Genomic DNA, 10,561 nt, shown 5'->3' on the forward strand with positions numbered 1-10,561 from the left:
CATTACCGTCAAATATTAAAACAAAATAGAAAATGGGAAATGTTTTTCTAGTTACTTAGCGATAACTAAGTTTGAATTTATACTCCAATTTTTTTATGTATCCTGTTATTCACCTCTTATTTTTTCTTGGACTGCTGTATAATGTTTTTGTAGATGCTTAGCACCCCTATATAAGCAGAAACAGAGAAAGCTCATTGAAAAATATTCAAAAGAGAAAAGAGAAAAAGCATCAGAAAAAACTGTACATTCGCATTACAGGAAGTGAAGAGTAGCTATGCCAATGTCTGACTTCACACTTTATCGTTAACACAAACTGTAATATATATATTTGTTTGGATCCGAAATTCGAGCATTGTTTGGGTACCTGATTAACGTTACAATGCAATTTATTTTCCATTATGTTCACTGCAGTGTGCGTACGTTCATAATATATAAGCAGAAACAGAGAAAGCTCATTGAAAAATATTCAAAAGAGAAAAGAGAAAAGCATCAGAAAAAACTGTACATTCGCATTACAGGAAGTGAAAAGTAGCTATGCCAATGTCTGACTTCACACTTTATCGTTAACACAAACTGTAATATATATATTTGTTTGGATCCGAAATTCGAGCATTGTTTGGGTACCTGATTAACGTTACAATGCAATTTATTTTCCATTATGTTCACTGCAGTGTGCGTACGTTCATAATGTATAAGCAGAAACAGAGAAAGCTCATTGAAAAATATTCAAAAGAGAAAAGAGAAAAAGCATCAGAAAAAACTGTACATTCGCATTACAGGAAGTGAAGAGTAGCTATGCCAATGTCTGACTTCACACTTTATCATTAACACAAACTGTAATATATATTTGTTTGGATCCGAAATTCGAGCATTGTTTGGGTACCTGATTAACGTTACAATGCAATTTATTTTCCATTATGTTCACTGCAGTGTGCGTACATTCATAATATATAAGCAGAAACAGAGAAAGCTCATTGAAAAATATTCAAAAGAGAAAAGAGAAAAAGCATCAGAAAAAACTGTACATTCGCATTACAGGAAGTGAAAAGTAGCTATGCCAATGTCTGACTTCACACTTTATCGTTAACACAAACTGTAATATATATTTGTTTGGATCCGAAATTCGAGCATTGTTTGGGTACCTGATTAACGTTACAATGCAATTTATTTTCCATTATGTTCACTGCAGTGTGCGTACGTTCATAATAAATAACTGACCGTAGGAACGTCATTTGCGAGAAAAAGTTTTAAATATTTGGCGGTTGCTATGATATACAGAAAAATCGCACGGCTTCTGTCTGTGTAATACGACTCAGTTTTGCGTTGGATCCAAAGTAGTAGTACTTCGAAATTTATCACTTATACAAACTACAATATACTGTACATTAATGCGGATAAGAAAATCGTACGTTGCTTCAGCGCCTACCTACAATGAAAACGTACCTGTATCAACCATTTTTGCCATTGTGCTGAATAGACTGCTAACTTGCGTTTGTGATTTAATTTTCGTAAGAAAATACGTGACAACCGAAATGTTATTTTTCCGTGAAAAACTTGCGTAAAATAACAGACATGATGTATATGTGCAGAAGCATTTACTGCGTATTTGCAAGGATTCGTTATTCCGGATTCGAAGAGAAATTTACGTACACGAAATTTGTACGTCACAGTTATATGTTTGCACAGAGAAATTTGTGCTATGTAATCCGTCACTTATCTACATTACAGTGCAGACAGGTAAAGATAACAAAAGTCGTCTGTTGCTTCTGGTATCTGCGATTCTGCGTAATGTGAAAACGCAAGTGACGCAATTTCTTTATCCTACAGCCTTCCTACGAGTTACAAATTATCAGTAACGTAGTCTACGGAAATTTGTTTTCACCTACGAAACACGTGCGAAGTTGTGAAAGAAATTGTTACACACTGCTTGGTGACGACTTTCTGTTATTAAATACATTCAAGTATATTCGCAAATGACGTTCCTGGGGTCAGTTATTTACTATGAACTTATCTTTACACATAATGGAAAATAAACTGCGCTGAAACGTTTATCAGGCACCCAAACAATGCACGAATTTCGGACCCGTACAAACATATCTTGCAGTTTGTATTACCGATAAAGTATGAAAGTCAAACTTTGACACAGCTGCTTGTCACTTCCTGTAATGCGCTCATGTCTAATATGTAAACGTTTTTTTGATACCTCAAATGTTTCTTTTTTTCTGAGAAAACGGACGATAAATTAGATGAATGGTGTGTATGAGTGTGGTCGTTTACTATTAATTCGCAAGCTTTCGCGAATCGTTATCGGAGATCTGGAGCACGCACTGTATGCATTACGCAACGATTTTGCACTAGATGGAATTGCAGTACAAAGTAGTACAACGAAATCGGTTCTGCCAATAACGTTTATCCACATTGCACTATAAACCGCTAAACATTATAAAGTGCATAAATTGTTTATTTGCCTGTCTAATGTGGAAAACTACAAGAAGTAATTTGTTTGGCCTACGTTTTTTACACATTTTCACTACTGTAGTTTTCGTAAATTGGGCTTCACATCCGAAACGCAAACACGCATACAGAAAAACAGAAATGGTCGTTTAGTGCCTAGGGCCATTATATGATTTTAAGCTGCAAACGGTACTCGTGTAGGTGACTATTTCCAGTGGAGTTACTGTTTTCGCGGCTTGATTTTTCCGAAATCTACTGCACCAGCTAATGAAGGAAGTTCACACGCAAAGACACTTGTTACAAATCGGATCTTCGACTGTATGAACGAGCGAGGCCAGACTTACCTGAAATAGACGGGAGTGGCTCCGTATGCAGTTGTTAAAATTAGCCCCAGCTGGTCACTCGGCACTTAACTGGTAGTTCTCCGTATCTGTGTCCAACTCTACGTGCTTAACAGAAGCGCAAACTCTCGGAGTATTATCTGCAGCGATATTACAAGGCGTCACTTGCAATCAGTTCCGTTAGCGATCGTGAAACGTTCTCCGTGCTATCTGTAAGTGAGCCTACTTGTAAAAAAATGCAGCGCCGGACGCACCCACCACTGTTGCCACTCCACAGTTGCGTGTCGCCCGCCAGCGCTATCGATATACTGTAGTCGCTTCCTCGGGTTTTGTAACTGCTAACTAACACGCAAAACAAGCAAAGAACATCGATCAGCAAGGAGAAAAACGTATACGCGCTATACACGCCGTTTCATTAAGTTCTCCTTGCGCGTCCCGGGGCAGAAATCACGTTTGTCGCCTAGAGCGCGTGCGGCAGAGGTTGCCAGCACTGCACAGTGAATCCCCTCCCCTCTTCCACGCCAACCACCCACTGCGGCTGCAGTTACGACAGACGCTCGAACTGGCGGTAAAATCGTCAGTGCTAAGGCATAGAGTTGGACAACACGATTCTTTTTCCCGATTCGATTCCTACGATTCAGTCTCACATTGCGAATCGATTCCTACGATTCGTTCACGATTCATTCAAGTCTGCGATGGCACGATTCTTACGGAATGCAAAAAGTTCTACATCTTACTCACAGATGGCAGCACATGTCTGAAATTGTCAATGGGATTAGAATCGAACTGTGTCATGATAATATATGCCATAAATAGTTTATGAGTAAACATGCAAATGAAGTTACAAGTGTGATTCTCGATTTATACGTAACGTTCGATTTGATTGCATCTATTGCTTTATTTCAGTATGCCAGGAAAGAGGAGTCGATTTGTGCGAAAGGTGGTGCAAAATTACGTGGTATGCCAGTTTGGTTGTGTGGCTTGAACGTATCGAACTACGGACGTCTGTTTTATAGTAACAAAATCTAGCAGTGAGGCAGACGTGATTTGGCTCATATCATCCTATGTTTTTCTGTGCTAAGATGTCTTTCCAAGTCCACATCACTCTTGCAATTCATAACGCAGCTGACAGCCCTTCCACAAGGCAAATTTAGCTTAACTTTCATTTCCTCTAAATGCGAAGCAGAGGTTTTGCTTTTAATTTGTCTGAGAACTTGCCACTGGCACAACTATTTACATGAGAAGACGACACTGCCAAGTGTCAGCTTGATTTTCACGCGTAATATTACGGCCCAGGAACTTCGTTTGTTCGTTTCGAGCTTCCTTTGTTGACACGCGTCCTCCACTTGACTGCCATCTGGCGGCCGTAATCATTCGGCACGACTCGGCATGATTCGGAAGTTGCCTTCGAAGCATAGCGTACTAAGAATCGATGAATCGTTAGAACTTGGAATCGTCACGACTCGGAAACACACAATCGTTCTTACGATTCTTTTGAACGACGATTCTTCAGTATCACGATTCGATTCTTACGATTCTTCATTTAGAGTCGTTCAAATGAACGACTCATTCACGAATCGCCACAACTCTACTAAGGCAGGTATTACACCATCAAATTCGTTTGACTAAGGAATATGAACAAATATTCGTCAAATCTCTTTGACAAAGAGAGGGGGTCTAGTGAAGCAGGCGATACAATCCGTCGGCTTTGAGAAATGACGTCATAAATTACTCATAGGTAATAATGTCTTCACTTTCAGCCGCAGATAATAAAACCTGTGTTCTACATCTACATCTACATTTATACTCCGCAAGCCACCCAACGGTGTGTGGCGGAGGGCACTTTACGTGCCACTGTCGTTACCTCCCTTTCCTGTTCCGCTCGCGTATGGTTCGCGGGAAGAACGACTGCCGGAAAGCCTCCGTGCGCGCTCGAATCTCTCTAATTTTCATGAAGTAGGCGGAAGCAATATATTCGATACCTCATCCAGAAACGCACCCTCTGGACAGCAAGCTACACCGCGATGCAGAGCGCCTCTCTTGCAGAGTCTGCCACTTGAGTTTGCTAAACATCTCCGTAACGCTATCACGGTTACCAAATAACCCTGTGACGAAACACGCCGCTCTTCTTTGGATCTTCTCTATCTCCTCTGTCAACGCGACCAGGTATGGATCCCACACTGATGAGCAAATACTCAAGTATAGGCCAAACGTGTGTTTCGTAAGACATCTCCTATGTTGATGGACTACATTTTCTAAGGACTCTCCCAATGAATCTGAACCTGGCACCCGCCTTACCAACAATTAATTTTATATGATCATTCCACTTCAAATCGTCCCGTACGCTTACTCCCAGATATTTTACACAAATAACTGCTACCAGTGTTTGTTCCGCTATCATATAATCATACAATAAGGGATCCTTCTTTCTATGTATTCGCAATACATTACATTTGTCTATGTTAAGGGTCAGTTGCCACTCCCAGCACCAAGTGCCGATCCGCTGCAGATCCTCCTGCATTTCGCTGCAATTTTCTAATGCTGCAACTTCTCTGTATTCTACAGCATCATCCGCGACACTATCTACTTGGTCATTTATATATATTGTGAAAAGCAATGGTCCCATAACACTTCCCTGTGGCACGCCAGAGGTTACTTTAACGTCTGTAGACGTCTCTCCATTGAGAACAACATGCTGTGTCCATTTTGCTAAAAACTCTTCAATCCAGCCACATAGCTGGTCTGATATTCCGTAGGCTCTTACTTTGTTTATCAGGCGACAGTGCGGAACTGTATCGAACGCTTTCGGGAACTCAAGGAAAATGGCATCTACCTGGGAGCCTGTATCTAATATTTTCTGGGTCTCATGAACAAATAAAGCGAGATGGGTCTCAAACGATCGCTGTTTCCGGAATCCATGTTGATTCCTACAGAGTAGATTCTGAGTTTCCAGAAATGATATGATACGCGAGCAAAAAACACGTGTTAAAATTCTACAACAGATCTATGTCAGAGAAATAGGCCTATAGTTTTGCGCATCTGCTCGACGACCCTTCTTGAAGACTGGGACTACCTGTGCGCTTTTCCAATCATTTGGAACCTTCCGTTCCTCTAGAGACTTGCGGTACACGGCTGTTAGAAGGGGGGCAAGTTTTTTCACGTACTCTGTGTAGAATCGAATTGGTATCCCGTTAGGTCCAGTGGACTTTACTCTGTTGAGTGATTTCAATTGCTTTTCTATTCCTTGGACACTTATTTCGATGTCAGCCATTTTTTCGTTCGTGCGAGGATTTAGAGAAGGAAGTGCAGTGCGGTCTTCCTCTGTGAAACAGCTTTGGAAAAAGGTGTTTAGTATTTCAGCTTTACGCGTGTCATCCTCTGTTTCAATGCCATCATCATCCCAGAGTGTCTGGATATGCTGTTTCGATCCACTTACTGATTTAACGTAAGACCAGAACTTCGTAGGATTTTCTGCCAAGTCGGTACATAGAATTTTACTTTCGAATTCACTGAACACTTCACGCATAGCCCTCCTTACGCTTACTTTGACATCGTTTAGCTTCTGTTTGTCTGAGAGGTTTTGGTTGCGTTTAAACTTGCAGTGAATAAGGGCTATCATTGTACACTAAAATAATTGAAGGTGATTTTAAAAGAGATCGCTACATATTGCTCAAAATATTATTCGTGTGCATTTATTTAAATAATTTATTGTTTGCAATTCATTCAGTACTTGATTTCATTCTTAATGATATTGAGGTAATTTGTGTTGTGGCGTAGCAAGACAGCCACACCACTCGGAGGTAGCCGAAAGGCACGCGATGTAATGCAGACGGGCGTGAATTCTGGAACAGGATAACTATTGAATGGTAGCAAGAAAAGTAAGTAGCTTATAATATACTTAACTTTTATTCTCTGATGAATACAGCGTTCTTCTTGAGACATTTATACTATAACTCTCAAAGTAGGTAAGGCTAATGGCGCCTTGCTAGGTCGTAGTCATGTGCTTAGCTGAAGGCTATTCTAACTGTCTCTCGGCAAATGAGAGGAAGGCTTCGTACGTCTAGTCGCTAGCAATGTCGTCCGTACAACTGGGGCGAGTGCTAGTCCGTCTTTCTAGACCTGCCATGTGGTGGCGCTAGGTCTGCAAGTACTGATGGCGGCGACACGCGGGTCCGACATGTACTAATGGACCGCGGCCGATTTAAGCTACCACCTAGCAAGTGTGGTGTCTGGCGGTGACACCACAATTTGGACGATTAATTTCTTGTTTTAGGACAATTTTTAGTATCTCGTTTCCGTTTGTAGGTATGGATTTATCTGTTCTGATAAATCTGGATGATATGAGAGAGGCTATAGGCGTAGATATGTTGGCCACGATTTTTTTTTTTTTTACAAATGTGTGGTCTCGTTGCAGAGTACGTTCGATCTCGTGAGTGCGGCGAACATATGCGCTTCAGAAATGTATCTCATCGCCGTACTCGCGACTTACTCATATGGCGGTGCAGCAGGGATAGGTTGTGGCGGTCCATTAGACGAGCGACGTGGTTCGAAAAATGTAAGCTCGCCTTGAGAGATATTATGAAAATCACGTACTGTTGGTGTGGTGGCAAAAGGAAGTAGAACAGTGGGGGGACCGAGCGAGGTGGCGCAGTGGTTAGACACTGGACTCGCATTCGGGAGGACGACGGTTCAATCCCGCGTCCGGCCATCCTGATTTAGGTTTTCCGTGATTTCCCTAAATCGCTCCAGGCAAATGCCGGGATGGTTCCTTTCAAAGGGCACGGCCGACTTCCTTCCTCGTCCTTCCCTAATCCGATGAGACCGATGACCTCGCTGTCTGGTCTCCTTCCCCAAACCATCCAACCGACCAACCAACCAACAGTGGTGGGCATCTCTGGAGGAATTATGGGTTTGGGGGGGCTGTAGTTTCAGCCCAAGATTGTGACGATGTAGTGTTTAAAGTAGTACCCAATCGATGGAAGAAAGTTTTGGTCAGCTTAATTGAAGATCAAGTTGGAGAGGGTTCCATTGTAATTTCGGATGGTTTTTTTCATATAGGGATTTACGGGAAACGGGTTATCAGCATCTCGTAGTTAATCACAATACTGAGTTTTGATCGTTATCCACAGGGGCTTGCACGAAGAGCATACAGGGTTATTGGTCAGCTGTGAAATCTCTTGTAGGGATGGGGAAACGACGGATTTACACACTTCACAGTCACTTAGACGAATATTCATAGAGTCGTAGTATTCCCCAAACATATTGCCCGTTTACATGTTTTGTTAAACGCGTTGGGCAAATGTACCGTCCGAAATATGTAAGGTAATTTCACATTAGCATAGGGGTTTGGGGATGGGGGGTGAATGTGTGTGTTTGTGTGTGTATGTGTGTGTGTGTGTGTGTGTGTGTGTGTCTGTGAGAGTTTTCGTTATGTTTTGTTTGTTGCGTATGTGGGTATGTGATTTTTGTTGATGTCTTTCTAGACGAGCTTCGGTTCTTTTGAAAAGTTCTCATGTGGTACGTTCAGTTTTCCATTTTTTTCTTTTACTGTATTTGACTATTTCGACATATTTCATTGTTGCCTACACCATTACGTATGTTTTCGTATACTCCAGTACCTACCGGTAATAGAAATTTCGCAGCCGTCGTTATTCTTTCGTTTCCCATACTAGTATGAGAACAATTTTTTCGAATCTGTACTAGCCATATTAAAGGCGAAACGGTCGATACAATTTAATATGTATCCCGTCCTCCAGTTGACCTTTACACTGGCACTACCTATTCGAGGACAACGACATATGTAACATTGATGAGATTTACCTATATATGTCAACTAGAGAGCAGGATACAAATGTTGTGTATAGCTACACTACTGGCCCTTAAAATTGCTACACCAAGGAGAAATGCAGTTGATAAACGAGTATTCATTGGATAAATGTATTATAATAGAACTGACACGTGCTTACAATTTCACGGAATCTGAGTGCATAGATCCTGAGAAATCAGTACCCAGTACAACCACCTCTGGCCGTAATAACGGCCTCGATACGCCTGGGCATTGAGTCAGAGCTGGATGGCGTGTACAGGTACAGCTGCCCATGCAGCTTCAACAGGATACCACAGTTCATCAAGAGTAGTGACTGGCGTATTGTGACGAGCCAGTTGCTCGGCCGCCATTGACCAGACGTTTTCAGTTGGTGAGAGATCTGGAGAATGTGCTGACCAGGGCAGGAGTCGAACATTTTCTCTATCCAGAAAGGCCCGTACGGGACCTGCAACATTGCACGGTCGTGCATTATCCTGCTGAAATGTAGGGTTTCGCCGGGATCGAATGAAGGGTAGAGCCACGGGTCATAACACATCTGAAATGTAACGTCCACTGTTCAAAGTTCCGTCAATGCAAACAAGAGGTGACTGAGACGTGTAACCAATGCCACCCCATACCATCACGCCGGGTGATACGTCAGTACGGCGATGAAGAATACACGCATCGAATGTGCGTTCACCGCGATGTCGCCAAACACGGATACGACCATCATGATGCTGTAAACAGAATCTGGATTCATCCGAAAGAATGACGTTCTGCCATTCGTGCACCTAGGTTCGTCGTTGAGTATGACATCGCAGGCGCTCCTGTCTGTGATGCAGCGTCAACGTTAACCGCAGCCGTGGTCTCTGAGCTGATAGTCGATGCTGCTACAAACGTCGTCGAACTGTTCGTGCAGATGGTTGTTGTCTTGCAAACGTCCCCATCTGTTGGCTGAGGGATCGAGACGTGGCTGCACGATCCGTTAGAGCCATGCGGATAAGATGCCTGTCATCTCGACCGCTAGTGATACGAGGCCGTTGGGATCCAGCACGCTCGTGATGACTGGGTGTTGTGTGATGTCCTTAGGTTAGTTAGGTTTAAGTAGTTCTAAGTTCTAGGGGACTGATGGCCATAGATGTTAAGTCCCATAGTGCTCAGAGCCATTTGAACCATTTTGATCCAGCACGGCGTTCTCTATTACCCTCCTGAACCCACCGATTCCATATTCTGCTAACAGTCTTTGGATCGCGACCAACGCGAGCAGCAATGCCGCGATACGGCAAACCGCAATCGCGATAGGCTACAATCCGACCTTTATCAAAGTTGGAAACGCGATAGTACGCATTTCTCCTCCTTACACGAGGCATCACAACAACGTTTCACGAGGCAACGCCGGTCAACTGCTGTTTACGTATGAGAAACCGGTTAGAAACTTTCCTCATGTCAGCACGTTGTAGGTGTTGCCACCGGCGCCAATATTGTGTAAATGCTCTGAAAAGCTAATCATTTGCATATCACAACATCTTCTTACTGTTAGTTAAATTTCGCGTCTGTAGCACGTCACGTTCCTGGTGTAGCAATTTTAATGGCCAGTAGTGTAGTATTTCACTATGAGGTAATAACCATGCTCCAAAGATTTTACAGTTTTGCTTGACAAATGAATTTCTTTTAATTTCAATTATTATTTCATATATGAATCCAGGAATAAACTTAATAAACAGTACTAGATCGCGTAATTAATAATAGAAGTTTTTAGTGTGCCAAATAATTCGTAATTTCCAATGGTTAAAAAATTGAACCGTACTTTCAGAAAATGGAAAATAACATATTGCGTATGAAATAATATGAAAGTTTCAGAGAAACAGCTGAGATAATATTGACCCGTACAAAATTCGAAAAACAGTACTGGCATCGACAACTGCTGTTGAAGAAAAGTAATGCTGGAGGAGGATGTCAC

The 10,561-nt window shown here is 42.2% G+C and overlaps 1 protein-coding gene across 1 annotated transcript in view; it reads right to left on the bottom strand.

Moving 5' to 3' along the window:
- Positions 1–3,209, bottom strand: part of LOC126109777 (uncharacterized) — a 51,650-nt gene extending 48,441 nt beyond the window's left edge. Inside the window, exon 1 of the mRNA XM_049914833.1 lies at positions 2,799–3,209. The gene's annotated coding sequence lies outside the window, so the exon portion shown is untranslated. The remainder of the gene's footprint in view (positions 1–2,798) is intronic.
- Between the last annotated feature and the right edge of the window lie 7,352 nt (positions 3,210–10,561).

The sequence above is a fragment of the Schistocerca cancellata genome, chromosome 12 (assembly GCF_023864275.1).
Source record: "Schistocerca cancellata isolate TAMUIC-IGC-003103 chromosome 12, iqSchCanc2.1, whole genome shotgun sequence".
Taxonomy (NCBI): Eukaryota; Metazoa; Arthropoda; class Insecta; order Orthoptera; family Acrididae; genus Schistocerca; species Schistocerca cancellata.